We start from the raw sequence: 17,416 nt of genomic DNA, 5'->3' as shown, positions 1-17,416 counted from the left end.
TGCAACGTTAAAGAGCGTTGGGGAAAGAACACTTCCTTGAGGTACTCCTCGCGATACCACCCTTTCGGTGCTTGTGGTACTTCCTAACCGCACTTGAATTTTCCGATCACTGATAAATGAGTGAATGAAGCGCAGAAGATAACCCTGTACGCCCATGGCCTGCAAACTATTTAGTATTGAGCTCTGAAGGATGGTATCATAAGCCTTTGATACATCTAGGAAAATAACTAGTGTTGAAAGGCCGAAAGCTCTATGATGTTCAATATGGCTTATCAAGTCCAAGACGCTGTCTTGCGCGCTTAAACCTGTTCGGAATCCAGTCATGCATGTTGGCAGAGCCCTTCTATCTTCGATCCACCAAGATAAACGCTTACTTGCCAGCTTCTCCATAAGCTTAGCCACGCACGACGTCAGTGATACAGGACGATACGAGGCCAAGTCTGTCATTTCTTTGCCGGGCTTCAGCACTGGGACAACGCGAGCCACTTTCCATGAAGGAGGAACGTCGCCAGTCTCCCACACTCGATTGAGATAGCTTAGAAGCATCTTTCGGTGTTCCAGAGGTAGGTTCTGCATCATCTGGTTGGTGATGCCGTCAGGACCTGGTGCACATCGACGCCGCAGGCCGCTGAGTGCTGTCTGTAGCTCTCGAAGTGTAAACGGGGCGTCCATCACAGACGTAGATGTTGCAGGTGGAGTGCAGGGAGGAATTCCTGAACTTGCACTTACAAATGCATCTGCAAATTCCTCTGCCAAGCACACGAGAGGTTTCTGCTTGCGCAGTGCAAGCGCTTCAAAAGGTTTACTAGGACGAGAATCACCAGCAAGACTGCCAATGACTCGCCAAATCTTCGTCATCGGTGAGAAAACCGTCAAGCTAGCGCAGAAGGACGCCCACTGCGACCTACAGAGCTTGTTCGTATGGCGTCGAATGGCAGAGTTAAGCCTATTGAAGGTCGTCTTCAAGGATCTGTCGTCCTTCTTCCGCATCAGTTGTCGCTCCGCCCTTCTGCGCGCTGCGCAAAGGTTCCTGAGTTTTAAATCCGGAGTCGGAAAATGAGTAGGCAACTTGACCGCTGTGGTAGCAGCCATCTTACCAGAAATCATTTTGTCAATCACATCACCAGAAACACATGCAAGTTGCTCCCTGTATTTGTCCCAATTAACAACATGGCTAATTTTAGAGGCGCGCAAATGGAAGTCGGCAGTAAACACAAAAATTGGATAGTGATCACTTCCCATGCGGTCAGGTGCAGTTGACCACTTCACGCGGACGTCAGATGAATGCAAGGTTAGGTCTATTGATGTGGCTGAGGCTGGAGGCCGGAAGAAAGTGGGACTTCCGTCATTGGCCACGCACAAGTCCAAACTATCGATAACTTCTACAAGTTTGCGTCCGCGGGAATCTGTGTTCCTGTCACCCCAGAGAGAGTGATGGGCGTTGAAGTCCCCGCAGATAATTCGGGGCGCCGGGCAACGGTCACAAAGCTGCTGCAGAAACAAGTCCATTGCTACCTTCTTCCGCGGAGACACGTATACGGATGCAATAGAAAGAGTTCGGAAGCCAAGACGTATCCTCACAGCCGCTACCTCAATACTATCGGTGCAAAGATCGGTGACGTTCAAAGCCACATGAGGAATCTCTCTTCGTATGTAAAGGGCAGCGCTTCCCGCGGGAAATGACTTTATGCTGCAATTCTTATGGGCGACATATCCAGTTAAAGATCTCCCGCTTGGTAGGCCAGCCTCCGAGAGGGCTAATACTGGAACGCACGTATCTTTCAGAAATAATTTAAGTTCTGCTAATCGACTTATAATCCCAGCGCAGTTCCATTGCATAATAAATGGCACTTTTCGGTGATTTTTTGTTGCACGAGGTTGAAGAAGACTAGCCATATTATAAGGTGAAGGTCGCTGCGAAGGTGGTAATCATGGGCTCAAAGGAAAGAAGGAGCTGTAGAAAGTTCTTCAGGGTGCCAGTCTGCATCACTTGAACATATGAACGCAGGACTTCAAACAAAACTCGCAGAAGGTCGGACAGCTCCTGATTTTTGAGCTCCTTATTTTGCTGTACGCACTTCTTCACAACTTCAACAAAGGGTGCGGACTTGGACCCACTCTTGGCGACTTCAGTTGGTGTCTTCATCTCTTTTGAGGCGAGGGAAAGTCCTCCATGTTGTCGAGTCTGGCTGTGAAACTTGTCCGGCTGTCTGGCTGTCAAGTCTGGTCGCTGAGAAACTTGGACACTTTTTGCTGCAGCAGATCGAACAACCGACTCTCCCACAGAGGACTTTGCCGTCTTGCTAGGCTCAGGTCGCTCTCTGACGTTGCTGGTTACCACGCTACGAACGTCCAACTCTAACGCAGGGAACTCAACTTCCGAATCTAACGCCGGGAACTCGTCACTTCCAGGTATCCGCTTCTCAGTAGGTTGTGGTTTGGGACCACTAATGAAGGACACTCGGCGGTGTAAGGCGCTTACACGGAAGGGGCAGCCACCAAAACTCGCTGGATGGTCACCACCACAATTAGCGCAAGCAAAATCTGCCTTGCAGGCTTTGTAATCGTGGGCGCCACCGCATCGTTTGCAACGTTGATCTTTGATGCAAACTTTAGCTACATGCCCAAAGCGTTGGCACCTAAAGCATCGGGGAGGAGGTTCAACGAATTCTTTGACTGCATGCTTGGTAAAACCGAGGTCAATTTTTTTTCGGGGCGCTCGGTGTTAGGAGCAAACGTTATCACAACAGAGTTAGTAGGTTTCGCTGCCCATTATTTTTCTTGAGTCTCCACCCGGCGCATGAGACGTTTCACGTGCAGAACCCCTTGCGGTTTCAAGTAGTCAAGAAGGTCGCTTTCTGAATACCACACTGGTACTCCCCTAATAACACATGTGTTAGTCATGTAGGAGTGGGGCAGCCGGGCATTAACTTTTATGTCCCCAATCTGAGAGCACCGGAGCAGAATGTCAACTTGCTCTTCCGTTGCGATATCTAAATAAAGTGCGCCTTGCGATGTGAAGCGGCTGCGAATCGGGGCAGATCCCAGCAGTACCTTAATGGCTTCAAAGAGCCTGATAGGGTTCCGCTCTCTCAAATCAACACCTTTCTCTGTTGGCAAAACTACCACTGGGATTCCGACCGTTCTTTGCTTCCGATGACTCACCACCTTGAAGCCGTCGCTGTCCACTTCCGCCATATCAGCCACTTGCTCGTCAGGGTCGACGATAGTTGTGTCGTCCCCACTGACCGATGATGACGCACTGGACTGCTTATCGTCCCTGATGTCTGGCAGCTCCACACCTTGCGAGGCCATGGCCGCCTCCGCCACGCTGGCTTCCTTCGGATGGCGCTGTCCCTTTAAAGATGCCGGCGCCGGAGCAGCCGTACCCTTCCCATAGGGACAGTACCTCCTTAAAGATGCGGCCGTCTTCCAAGGATATAAATAACTCACTTAATGAATAGCAAAACCTATGCAAAAAAATTACCGACGATTACGTTACTTCCTAATGCGAAATTTGAGCGCAGCAAATAAGCTGTTTCACCTTTTCGATAGATTGAGGCAAAGAAATCGAGCAACACATGTATGCGCTATCACAGAATTTTTTTTTTTATTTTTCACACGTATTCCTTTAACAAAGACTCCACTAACAGTTCTTGACAGTCATGAAGGAAGCTTTGTGGTCGGAGAAATAGACTGATATATGTTTGACTTGGTACACCAATGCTTGATTCTCAAAGACGAGATCTATACAAGTGCCTCGCGAGGTTGTCACAGCCGTGGGACGCGTTACGAGCGAGAGGAACGGGATGTTCTCCGGCATAAGTGTTAGGAAATTGCTGTTTGTCTTTATGTCAACATTAAAGTCCCCCACTACTAACATCGGTGTGGATCGATGGACGGTTAATGCGAGTTGCAGGAAGTGCACGACGTCTTTCGTGAGTGCGGTAGCGGACTCACGAAAGCGGTATCAGTCGGTCGCTGCTAGCGCTGGGGGGATGAAAGGGGGGCGGAGCTGGTTATGAGGCCGATGATAACGCCGACGACGACGCGAAACCCAGGAACGGACGCCAAAGAGCCATTTGTGTAGCCAGCCCTCCTCCACAGTCTCTCCTCCTCCCTTCCATCATCCTCCCTCGCCCGGAGAGCCGACAGCGCGCATGCGCGGCGGCGGAGCAGCAGATTCGTCGGCGAGCTGGTTACGAGGCCGACGACAACGCCGACAACGCCGACGACGACGACGACGACGACGACGCGAAACCCAGGAACGGACGCCAAAGAGCTGCGCTCTAAAATTACAGAGCTGAGGTGACAACAGAGCGAACAGCGTCGTCTTCCTCTTCCTTCGGTAAACTCCTGATTTAACGAAAACTCATTGCCATAGCCAGTGTCGTAGCAACAGGGGGGCCGGGGGGCCGTGGGCCCCGGGTGCAAGGGGCCAGTGGGTGGGGGGGGGGGGCGGGTGTGTCATATACGCCTGAAGACACCCCTCTTTCCGCCGACTTGACTGGGCGCAAATTGCAAAGAATGCTCCGGCATCCAGTAGCCCGAGCTCATGCACCCGACGCGTTGCGCCGCAGAATTGTCGGCTGACTCTCTATCAACACCCCACGAAATATTTGCACGAATGTGCGGGCTAAAAAAATTTAATTCGCGAAATGATCGCTAAACTACTCGCCTTAGCGGAACGTTTCATGTGGGGTGCGCTCGCGCTGTGCGTTCATGCTGGGAGCAGGAGTCGCTGAACATACAGTGAGGCGTTGTAAGGCGTTGGGGCTATCAGTTATCAGGTTATTAGTTATTAGTTATCAGGCTATATCAGCTATTAGGTTATCGAGAAATCCGCAGAGTACAATAAGCCTTTCTATATGGCTTTCATAGATTGCGAAGAGGCATTTGGTTCAATAGAGATACCAGGAGACGTAGAGGCATTAAGCAATCAAGGAGTACAGAGCGCTTACGTAAATATATTGGAAAATATCTACGGAGATTCCACAGCTACCCTAATTCTCCACAAGAAGAATAGGAAGATACCTATAAAGAAAGGAACAGACAAGGAGACACAATCTCTCCAATGCTATTCACTGCGTGTTTGCAAGAAGTATTCAAGCTATTAAACTGGGAAGGCTTATATAGGAGTAAGGATCGACGGCGAATATCTCAGCAGCCTTCCGTTCGCCGATGACGTTGTTCTATTCAGCAATACTGCAGCTGAGTTACAACAAATGATTGAGGACCATGACAGAGGGACTGCAAAAGTGGGATTGAAGATTAATATGTGGAAGACAAAGATTATGATGAATAGCTGGGCAAGGGAACAAGAGTTCAGGATCGCCAGTCAGCCTTTGGAGTCTGTAAAGGAGTACGTTTACCAAGGTCAGTTAATCACAGGGAACCCTGATCATGAGAAGGAAATTCATAGAAGAATAAAAATGGGTTGGGTCACATAGGCAGACATTTTCAGCTCCTGACTGGAAGCTTACCATTATCATTGGAAAGGAACGTGTGCAATCAGTGCATTGTACCGGGGCTGACATATGGGGCAGAAACTTGGAGACGGACAAAGAAGCTTGAGAATAGTTAAAAACCGCGTAAAGAGCGATGGAACGAAGAATGCTAGGAATAACGTTAAGAGACAGAAAGAGAGCTGTCTAGATAAGAGAGAAAACGGATATAGCCGATATTCTAATTGACATTAAGAGAAAAAAATGGAGCTGGGCAGGTCATGTAATGCGCAGGTTAGAAAACCGTTGGACCATTACGGTTACAGAATGAACACCATGAGAAGGGAAGCGCAGTCGATGACGGCAAAATACTAGGTGGTGCGATGAAATGAGGAAATTTGCGGGCGCTAGTTGGAATCGGTTGGCGCAGGACAGGGGTAATTGGAGATCGCAGGGAGAGGCCTTTGTCCTGCAGTAGGCATAAAATAGGCTGATGATCATGATGATGCTGATGGTGATGACAAGAGTTTATGACGAACATAAATGATAGGTCATGACACGTCATGACATGCGTGTCATGTAGGTCATGAAAGAGCCGCCGACGTCTTGGTGCTGTCATGGTCGTTTCGTTAACGTCATTGGCAGGCTCCCCGCACACTGCTTCGCATGACATCAATCGCACAGGGCGTGGGATCTGCGTATTTTGCACATCGCCATCAGCCGTTTTTCTTCTTTTTTTATAGGATCTCCTTTGGTAGGGACACTGATAGAAGACGCGGAGCGCGTTGAATGGCTGTGAAAAAAGACTACTAAAAGTGGAGGAGCAAGGGCAGCATTGTGTCTTGTGCCGCTGACATGAACGTTTTGTGTGCGTACATTACAAGAACACTAGCGTTTCCGCTGAGCTGCTGCGTGTATGCTTCGGTCATGAGGAGTAAACGTAAAGATAGCGTTATCTATTTGGGCGCCCTGAGACTGACAGTTTGCCGTCGGTCTCATTTCGTGCACCACTGAGTATAGCAATGCCTGCGCACGTATTATTGCGCAACAAGAAAAAAACACGGACGTAAGAGAAGAAGAACACACGCGAAGCGCCAGCTTTCAACTAAATCTAATGCGCCACTGAATCGGTTTGTATATATGTAGCAGTATAGACTGCGCGTGCGCTTACATGATGAAAACAAACTGTGCATTTGTGTAACGTAGTTGTGAGTCATGTGATGCCGCCTCCAAGAAACTTAGTTCTTTTTCTCTGAGAGCCAGTGAAGGGAACCTAACACACTTATCGCCCAATTTCGCAATCAACTGCGCTCCACTTACTTCACGGATGAGCTGCGTCCTGCCACGGGACACGATCGTGCAATCGTCCTCGAACACCGCCTCTCAGGGGTTTCCGCGCAACGCTAAACCTGGCTGTCGCTGTCAGTGATTCACCTTTCGGGCGAAACTTCTAAATAGTCCGTACGTTGAGGTTGCTAAATGAGGGGTAGCTTGCAGAAATGTAACATAGATTTTAATGCGTTAGCAATAGGAGTGTCCAAGTGGAAAATAGTGTGTGCGTGAAGTGCTCGAAGCCGGTCACGTGGCAGAGGTAGAGAGGGGATGAGATAGCTTAAAAGGGCGTGTATATGTGCAGGATACATTGATACTTGTGCATATATATATATATATATATATATATATATATATATATATATATATATATATATATATATATATATATATATATATATATATATATATATATATATATATATATATATATATATATATGTATATGTATATATATATAGTGGATCCGGGATATCGAAAAGGTGTGACGTAATGCTCACGAATTTCTTTGGTTGAACCGCTGAATCACAGCTGCATTTAGGTTTCGCGAAATTGCAGAAATGTAAACTTCAAACATTTTTTTTTGACATTTTGACAATTTTCGTCTATACTTATAAAAGATGCCAGAGGCTTGACTGAGCTTCTGCTTCCCTCAGTGTGTACACTTAACATATCTTTTTTTTCTCTAAAAGAAACAAATTTCGATCACATCGATTGCCAAATGAGCACATTTGTCCGTGTTTCACACGCATTTCCAAAGGGAAATTCTAGATGGCCCTGAGCTAAAGCCTGCTGTTAGTCCATGCTTCGCACGTAATAGCTATACGGCAGGAGGCCTCAGAGATTATTCCAGGCTACCTGACTACGGCGTATCTGAACAAGCTGTTGCGCAGCGCTGAGCACTCACCAATGTAGCGAGCACAGATAACACAACGAGACGAAAGGTCGCGCAAAGACGACGTAAGGTCGCGTCTATGCGCAACTGAAGTGTAATCCAACTAGTGACTGAGGTCGAAAAGCAACTTCCTTATCGGACAAAGGAACTGCGGGGACGCTTTCGGCATCAGTGTACAAGTCTAGTAACTTCGTTGACTTAGATACATGGAGTTTCCTGCAATAGTCACTAGAGGGAACTCTGGCGCTGCGATCGCTCAGCCACTATAGGAATGATGGTTAGTACGTAGGTTTGTCTGATATTTGTGCGTGTGGCTTGAGATGTCCTTGTGGCTTTAATTATTAAACTTTATCTGTCTTCAGTGTCGGGCGGGCTTACTCGCACACCGGATGTTTTTTTTAATAAGGTTATGGCCAACGCTGAATACACACCACACATGCTTGAGAAATGGCGTCAGTCCAGACAAGCTACGATTGCGATCACTTATACCCGATGCACACATTGCCAGGAGTCATGCAGAGAGAGAGAGAGAGAGAATGAACTTTTGTACTGAGCCCTTAGTGACGGTTGGTGCGCGCTGGCGCCAGATGGGGTGGAACCTTCTTCTCAGGTCCCATATGTGTCCAGCAGGTCCTGGCCCCTAGCCACCAGCGCGAGCTGGGTCGGTAGGTCGGGCCTGGACAACAAGGTCTCCCATCGCTCGGGGGGTTGGGGTGGGTGGGGGGTAGGGATGGTGGGGGGTTCTTGAGCTTAGTGCACTCTGCAAGGATGTGCGCTAGAGTGCCTTTTGACCATCTGCAAAAAGGGCATGGCTAGGGCGAAACTTGGAGTCATGCAGAGCAGACTTGCAACACGTCATGTGGAGCTGTTCAGCTTTTTCACAAGGGAGATCCAACATTCAACATTTACTACACGGAGACATTAGAACACTAGGAATTGGAATGCAAACTGACCCGGAAACACAGAAAGCCATTGCGATATATGGAAGACAAAGTGGCCTGTTTCGAGTGGTGTAGAAGGCGCCGACCAGCCCATGCGAGAGCGGCGGAACTGAACATGCATAAAGCGGAAGATCAAAGACTCATATGAAGATGTGCTTCAGCCAACAATCCGGGAACGCACATTCCTTTCCCTCATAATCCCCAACAGCGGCCTAGAGCCGTACCCTTCCTTAAAATAAAGGCTTTATTTATTCATTCATCTCTCTTCATTGGCGTAAATTTGAACGCGCTCTGTACTTTTTTTAAACGCAGGCGTCAATAAGCACCTCCGAACGCGCATAATCGGCGCTAATCCCGGTGGTTCCGCTTGTCCGTGCGTCCGTGGCGTAATGGTTTCAATACCGCGATTCTGTGCTAGAGTTCCTGTGATCCAAATCCTGCCATAAGAAAATTTTAATACTGCTCGTATAATTATTTATAACGCACTAATTTCTCCTGAATGGTCAGTTTGCAAAGTGATGAAGTCGTTTAAATATGAAAAGACGAAGTTTAGCCAAATTCGTGTACTAACCGTCATTCTCATGCTCCATGAACCACCTTGCCTGCCGCTCTCGTAGACACTAGCGCCACCAGCTTCCTATAGTAATTGTAAGAAACGCTGTGCTTCATCGACGATGTTTAAACAACAAAAACGTTTTTAAACGTCCTTGCGCTTCATTTACCTCCCGCGTCAGTCCATCGCAGCACTTGACATTGGTCGAATAGCGGAAGTATATTTAAAAATCTCTGCTCGGATATCGGGAGGTTATACAAAAATTTCTTTTTGTTTTACAATCGACCACTTGGCGAACTTTAGCTTTGTGTCTCTGTACGACGTCCTCAAGGTAAGTTTAAATCGGTATTGGGTGGCCATGAGTCAATTCCACTAACTACAGACAATGCTTATGGCTCTAGGCTCTCGCAATTTCTTCGCTGTTGCTATATGATTCCAGCATATTAAATCGGCAATCTTCATACGCGCTTCCAGGTCACGATACTGCCTTTGGTGAAAATAGCACCGTCCGCGAACGCCAACAGCCGTAACCGCACTTTGTTCTGTTCCCCTGTGTTCAAAGCTCTCACAACACCAATTTAACTATTATTTAGCTCTCCCTATGACAACAATTGTCACTCCCACCTACGAAGCGACGCATGTTGCGTCCTTGAGCGATCGCGTGACATCGGTATGGTCGAGTTTCCTGAGGCGCTCCTTCGCCAAGCTGCCACGAACCGTTCAAGTTATTGGGATGCTTCGTCACCCTCAAAGACGAATAAATGCGATCACAAAACGCCGCGCGCATCTGCGACATCCATTCACTCAATAGGCTATGCATCCGCCGCGTTTTAAAATACGCACAGCCAACAACTCAGCCACTGCGCACTCGTTGAATTCGAAACCTCCACGCGCGCCGTTTTTTAGTCACGTCACCGTTGAGTCATTAAACAAGAAACGGCCAGTTTAACCCACAGCTATGCACAGCTACGATGACGTTCTTGCTGAGGTCACGTGACAACGAGCCCACTGAAGATGCGCGGAAAGGGAAATAATTGCAATAAAATCGCGGAATTATCCCCGCCAAGGGTATAGACCTTGTACGGTGAGCAGTACAAGGTCTACAAGCACTGGCGACAAGAATGACGCTGTCGCAAACAACCCCCGTGGTCGGAGCAGTTCGCAAACATGCATTTTCAGTGCCAGCACACACGCTTATTGCCGCACGAAGCTGTTGTACGTACAATTAACGACGATAACAGGCGCATGACCGCAACAGCCTTAGAAATATACCGCTGTAAAGACTAGAATAGAAAGGTTAAAATTAAATATCAGGCCACTAAGTTCATCGCATTCAGCTGATAAGCCTGCGCATGATAAGATTGCAGCGTAGATGGACGGATGGATGGATGAAAAACTTTATTAGGGTCCTTTAGGGCGCGCACTAGCGCGCAGCGGGCCGCTCCTACGTCGGGACAGAGAGGCCGAGTCTCTCCGCCGCGTCGCGGGCCCGTTGGACAGCCCATAACTGTTCTTCGAGGTTGGGGCTGTGTAGGACCGCATCCCAGCGTGAAGAAGTGTTCCTTTCATCGCCGCGTAACGCCGGACATTGCCAGAGTATGTGAGGTAAGTTCGCTAAGTCATTGCAGAGTGCACATGCATTTGTTGTCTGAATTTCGGGGTACATCTTGTGAAGAAGTAGGGGGTTTGGGTATGCCCCAGTCTGTAGAAGCCTTAGTGTCAAAGCCTGAGGTCTATTGAGTTTGCAATGTGGGAGGGGGTAGATCCTCCGGGCCAATTAAGTGGGCTTAGTAATTTCGAGGTACGAGGAAGGAGAGTCCCGATTGTCAGTACCCCCAGCGTCACACTGTCCGGTAGCTACGCGGTTGATGATCCCTTGCACAGCACCGTGTGCCGACTCATTGAGGTTGGGCGGGGCACCCTCGATCTGTCCCATGTGGGCTGGAAACCAGATCAATGTGTGTGGCTTGATCTCCTTGATTCCTAGTATTCCTAGGGCCAGCTCGGATATGGTTCCTTTGGCAAATGACCTAACAGCTGATATCGAGCCACTTTAGATTGATGTCCTCTTGTCGTCCAATAAGGCCATCACTATTGCAGCCTGCTCTGCGATCTCAGAGGACGTCATCCAAATCGATATTGCGTTAGTTTTTACCTTTCATTATCTACGCTAACTACAGCGAAAGCCTGTCCGTCGGCGTAGCGCGCTGCGTCTACGAAACTGTTCTCCGAAGCCCGTTCAGGAGCCCTTTCCAGGAGAGCCTTCGCGCGCGCCCGACGTCTTCCCACGTTGTGTTCTGGATGGACGTTTCATGGGATCGGGGTAACAGTGATGCGGTCCCGCTGCTCTCGAGGGATGCTGGAGAACTTTGTTTTGATTAGTGTGGGGGGAACGCCCAGCTCCTGTAAGATGCATCTTCCATCTGGTGTGGTAGATAGCCTGACGTACTGGGCCCTCTCCTATGCTTCCGCTATTTTCTCTAGCATGTTATGCATGCCAAGTTGAAGCAAGCGTTCCGTGTGAGTATATATGGGGAGGCCAAGAGCTCTCTTGATTGCCTTCCTCATTAATGCGTTGAGCTTATCCCGCTCCGATCTTTGCCAGTTGTGCATGGCCGCGACGTAAGTGAAATGACACATTACGAACGCATGTGCCAATCTCACGAGGTTATCTTCTCCGAGGCCATGCTGCCGGTTGGCCACTCTTCTGATTAGTCTGGTGGCATTGCAGCGTAGATGGAACGGATATAATTCAGAGCTATGATTACACTGCCTCTGTAGCTTTGCTCTAAGTCTTGTCCAAGTCTACTCACTCACTGCTCGTCGTGGTGGCCGAAACAGCGGCTATGTGAGCCGTGTTTGCGGCTACCGTGGCAATCGCAAACAAACGAGAAGTGTGTCCAATGGCGGGCGCTGCCACGTGACCAAATATGGCGTCGCCCATGGGTACGATGCTGCAAAAAGCCTATACGCTCTAAACACGGTAACGTCTCTAAAGGTGCCATTTTCGAGTCTTTATTGACAATCGCGCTGTTCTATGGGAAGGCAAGAGTCACGCGATTTAGGATATTTCAGCTGTTTTGTCACATGCGAAGGCTTAACGTCGGTGTTGTAAAGATTCGCAGCGGATCCGTAAACTTATCTCTAGCTTAGTCTTAAACTTATCTTAGTCTGCGTTGTTATTCAGTCCATATCAAACAACAACAACAACAACAACAACAACAACAACAACAACAACAACAACAACAACAACAACAACAACAACAACAACAACAACAACAACAACAACAACAACAACAACAACAACAACAACAACAACAACTAAAACAACAACAACAACAAACTAGAACCCTGAGCATTGGACAATTACTAATGGTGAATTCTAGAAATAGGGAATTTGAACGCGGGAGCGCTAAGGGCCCCGCGTGGAGAAAATGCGGTGTCGGCGTCGGCGTCTCCGTGAGCCAAAACTTCCGTATTTATTCAAGTATATGCATATGCCACGTGTTGCTCTATGGCATGTGGTATATGCGGGCTATATTGCCACAACATTCTATCAGTGAAGCCGCTCATACCTTGTCTTACAATCTTGACAAAATTATTCCTCGGAATTTTGAGAATGACAGCCCACAAATAAATTTCATGAAACAAAACACCGACAGCGCATGCCTCCATGTTAAATCTTCTCAGACTTAAATATTAAAAGTACGAAATAATAAAATAAACCTGTAAATGAAGTAAGGAGCCACGTTTCTGCCAGAAAACTCGCCTTCGTGCATGCCATTCGACGGCAGGGTCTCCCGATAGCCATTGCGGTTACATAAGCTGCAGTCGCCGGGAAGCGTGAGAAGCAGTCAGGGATCTTTGAATGCTATCGGCGGTCCGCTCTTAAAGGCGATTCTTAAGCGTCTTTCAAGCGTCTTATGCAAGCGCGATTTCGCGTTAAATGTAGCGAAAAACACGTTCATTTGAAAGATGTCAGCCTGTCGTGCGAAGTCGAGTGTATCTGCAGTAATCAGAATGGTTCAACTGTATAAATTGCAAGAACCGGAACCGCACAGGCTTCCTAGGTTAGAAGGGCTGATGTACATGCCAGTGTTTTCACTGTTTCCCTCCTCAGCCCTTCATGGGCTGTTGTGATTATACAATGTATCTGTGTGTGAATTGAGCAAAGGCAATAAAGAAACAATGAAGCAATTGAGGCCTAATGGTTAGAGCATCAGTCTTCGATTCCATGAGCGTCAGGAGGTTAGATACCATGAGTCTATTTGGCAAGACAGCAGCAGCAGCAGCCAACAGCTACAGTGAGGGAGGATTCGAAAAAAAATATTCGATTTATAAACCCGAACGGGCATTAACATAGTAATATATCAAGCCATCTTTTATATCAGTTGGCAACATTGCTTTGAGTGGTCAGAAGAAGGCGTCACGACGGTGTAGGGCTAAACGACCGAACAGCAATGACTTAAGCAAGGCAGTTGTACTTAGCGTTTAGTTCTATTTTGCGTTTAGTTCTGCTACACAGGCGAGCCAAGCGGCTAAGCCCGCCTAAGTTCATCGATAAATGCAGGCCCGTCATGGCACTGATTTACTGTCATCGGTGTGAATGTACCAAAAAAAGAATGAGGGCAATTTTAGAATGACATTTCTTCTATGAAAGGTTCACCCGATCAGCTCAGGTGGCTGTGGCAGTTTATTTTTATTCGCCTGGGCTGCCACGCGTGACGCATTATAGGAATGACATTACATGGAAGCAGGTAGACCCGTTAAATGCAGCTACCGCAACAGCAACAAAATGCATTGTCCGTGAGTCATTGTTTTTAGCCTTCAGATTGGCCAGTTATTGACTTCGCATCCATAGATGCATTTTCACAGACTGTCTTTGCCCCATTGCACATCCAAAATAGATAACGGGCATCCGCTACAGACAGAGGAGCACAGCACTTCGGACATTGGACATTGTATTTCTTTGAATGACCCCACGTACAAGTTATGGCTGTCATAAAAGCAGAGCGACGAGAGAGAGAGAGAGAGAGAGAGAGAGAGAGAGAGAGAGAGAGAGAGAGGAGTGGTTTGCGAAAGGAAAGGCTGGCGCTATCGTCTGCTGCCCATGAGCCCGCAGAGACATCTTATTCACCAGGGAAAGATTGTCTAAAGGGGGCACACACGCGGGGTGGAAGGCAGGGGTATAAACGCACCTCCCACCGGATGATAAGTTTGCGGGCAGTGACGACAAAACGAGGTAATTTATTTGTGTCTCGCACTCGTTGTGGGCGCCGTAACGTAAATGGCAGGAAGGAGGCTCAGCCCTCGTCGTTAGAAGCATAATAGAGTTGCTTCGCCGATACAGAGTTGAGCAACTAAGAACTTAACTTTTTTATTCGCATATAACGCTGTGCAACTCAAAAAGGAATTGTGCAACTCCTGGACGCCCAACACCGTCACCGTGCACCACTGTTAGGCGACATTTTTTTGGCCTCTATCGCGGCACCTAGTAAGCCCCTATTTTTAAATAGTCTTGCGCTGGAACGCCCCAGGCATGCCCCTATACAATTCCTAAGCTATAGCAATAATGGGACAAATAGTGTGACCGGGATAGTTGGTAATTAACTATAAGCAAGAGCAAACGAAGAAACGGAGGTCCGAAACGGGAGACGAACACAAGCTCGGACTTTAAGCTAATATTTTTATTCAGAAAAAAAAAACACACACACAGAAATATAAAGTGATTAGACAACAGACCATTTTCAGAGGCTAGGATTCTCGGACCATGGCTCCACGCGTCGCAGGCTTACATAGGGACGCGGGCACTGATACAATTCATGAAATCGACTGGCCTCACTGGCCGATTGCACACGTGATGTGACGGACAACAGTTCGTGTTCGCACTGAGAGTACCTTCTTCCCTCCTTCTGTTTTCTTTATTTTCATCCCTAAACCCCTTCCCCCGTGTAGGGTAGCAAACCGGACATGCGTCTTGTTGACCTTGCCACCTTCCCTTCCTTCATTTCCTCCTCCTCCTCCCGCTTTATTCAGAAAGAACTCATATGCATTCGCACACGTGATCACCAATCGAGGTATCGCGTTGCCATGCACGTTGCAAGAACAGAAAATAAAGGCATAAAAAGACAAAAAAGGAAAAGAAGAACCTAACGAGAAGGGTTGTCATTTCTTCAGAAAAACCAAGGCAGATGAAGTGAGCTGACCATTCTCTGTGTATTCCAGTTATGCTGCTTTGTCTGACAAGGGAACTGAGGGGTTACTCCCACGATTACCCTTGGTTATAACTGCGGCCTCAGAGAATGGCGCCACTCTTGTAATCTTCTTTCATTAAATAGTACCCTCAAAGTAAAACGTACGCTAAAGGGCCGAGTCGTTGAACAACTAAGCGAATTCTAAAATTCACAACAGCAGCAAAAAGCAGCCGTCTTATAACAGCGTCTAAAGCCTAAAAGAACATAAAACACACAATAACACTAGTTCGTTAGTCTAATAAAGTATTTAAGGTGGAACGAAACTCTGGAAATGGTAGAAGGGAAGGCCGTTCCGATCATAGCATGTGCGAGGAAGGAAAGAATCAGAAAAATATTTTGGTTTTACATGTTACAATGTCTACTTTGCGTCTGTGGTCAAGTCGTGTGGATATGCGTAAATGCGGAATGAGCAGGTTGCCGCGCAAGGTTTTGTGATTAAAGATATCATAAAACAGAAGTCGGTCGTGCTACTTTACGTTGGGTACATGGATAGTGTTTTAGGCCTGAGTTATGCTTCATATTTTTGACGTTAACTGCATACGCTGAGAGTTAGAAAAGAAAAACCGGGCAGATTTGTTCTGAATTCATTTATATTCGGTTTTTGAGAATTTCATGCTCGGGTCCCAGACTGACACGACACGCAATCCAACTGCGAACGAACAATAGTGGTGTAGAAAAGAAGCTTAGTGCCGGTAGGTAACGAATGAAAGTCACCTTTTAGATAAACTAATGTGAGGTTAGCTTTGCTTATGACGTAATCTATTGGGTGGCCCAGCTAAGGTTATTAGTAATACGGATGGCTCAGGTATTTATACGATGAAACGGGTTCTATAGTGTAGAGCCATTTAGTCAGCACGGATGGTAACTGAGTGTTAGTACGAGACACGTGCATGAGTTTACACTGCGTGCATTAAGCACCTTACGTCAGGTTTCTTACCGAGAATAGATGGCGTTAATGTCATCCTGAATTATGCTCGTGTCAGCTTCACTTGTTATTTCTCGGAAGAGCATACAATAATGTGCGAATAAATGTATCGACGGCGAAACGCAGGTAAGGCAAATCGTTTATAAAGAAATAGATAGGTAAGGACCCAAGAACAGGGCCTTGGGGGAAACACCAGAGAATACAGGGTGGTGGGAGGAGTGAACCTAGCTGAAAGAAACTGTTGACGGAAAGTAAGAAAATGCTCGATCCATTTTAGTATATTAGTATCTAATCTTATCATGCCAAGTTTTCCCAAAAGAATGCAAGGAGAACAGTTATTAAATGCCTTGGAAAAATCTAAAAAATATGCAGTCAGCTATGAAACGATGATCAAAAATGGTGAACAAGAGTAGCTGCGTTTCACATGAATACGACTTCCTAAAACCGTGCTGGGAGGGATGAAAAAGAAAGTTAAATTCGAAGTAATGCACGTTGTGCCACAATGGTATGTGCCCTATAATTGTACACGGGATGCTGGTGATAGTGGTACTGGTTTAGTCGTGAGCATTGATTTCCATACTTATGTATAGAAAGGACTTTTCCTATCTTCCAGTCAATCGGTAAGTCACCCTTGTCTAATGATTGCGGAAATATTTTAAATATTGATTAACATGGGTTATGTCTTAGTACTGTTCAGAAACTTAAGAGTTGATACAATCAGCACCAGGCGTATAAGATGACTTAAGGCTCTTGATAACCTTAGCAACGCGGTCTGGGTCGATCAGCACAGGATACATATGCAAAATAGTTAAGACAACAAATTTCAGACCGATCAATTGGTAGCACACCAGAGAAAGAACTGGAAAGCACATGTTTGAATACATTTGCCCATTCGCTGTCAAATATTAATTTATCATCAAAGTTCGTTACCACAATATTCGATGCATCCGCGGGATCAACAAGGCTAAAAAACTGGCTGGGCGGTGTTCTTGCTGCACGGCATCACCGTTTCTTATTCTATTGGACAACCGTTCAAGGTATGCAATATACCATGGTGCACAAAGATTGCACT

At 47.0% G+C, this 17,416-nt stretch overlaps 2 protein-coding genes across 3 annotated transcripts in view; one reads left to right on the top strand and one right to left on the bottom strand.

Moving 5' to 3' along the window:
- The window catches only part of LOC135908617 (uncharacterized transporter YutK-like), a 141,472-nt gene that overhangs the window by 42,063 nt on the left and 81,993 nt on the right, over positions 1-17,416 (bottom strand). The gene's annotated exons all lie outside the window — the stretch shown is intronic.
- The window catches only part of LOC135908610 (peptidase M20 domain-containing protein 2-like), an 88,127-nt gene that overhangs the window by 15,656 nt on the left and 55,055 nt on the right, over positions 1-17,416 (top strand). Inside the window, exon 1 of one of the 2 annotated variants that reach the window (XM_065440430.2) lies at positions 10,521-10,770. The exons of the other annotated variant lie outside the window; for it this stretch is intronic. The gene's annotated coding sequence lies outside the window, so the exon portion shown is untranslated. Of the gene's footprint in view, positions 1-10,520; positions 10,771-17,416 lie in introns of those variants that run through there. 2 annotated transcript variants of the gene reach the window in all.

Source organism: Dermacentor albipictus, chromosome 1 (assembly GCF_038994185.2).
Source record: "Dermacentor albipictus isolate Rhodes 1998 colony chromosome 1, USDA_Dalb.pri_finalv2, whole genome shotgun sequence".
Classification (NCBI taxonomy): domain Eukaryota; kingdom Metazoa; phylum Arthropoda; class Arachnida; order Ixodida; family Ixodidae; genus Dermacentor; species Dermacentor albipictus.
This window is presented reverse-complemented; position numbering and strand designations above follow the sequence as displayed.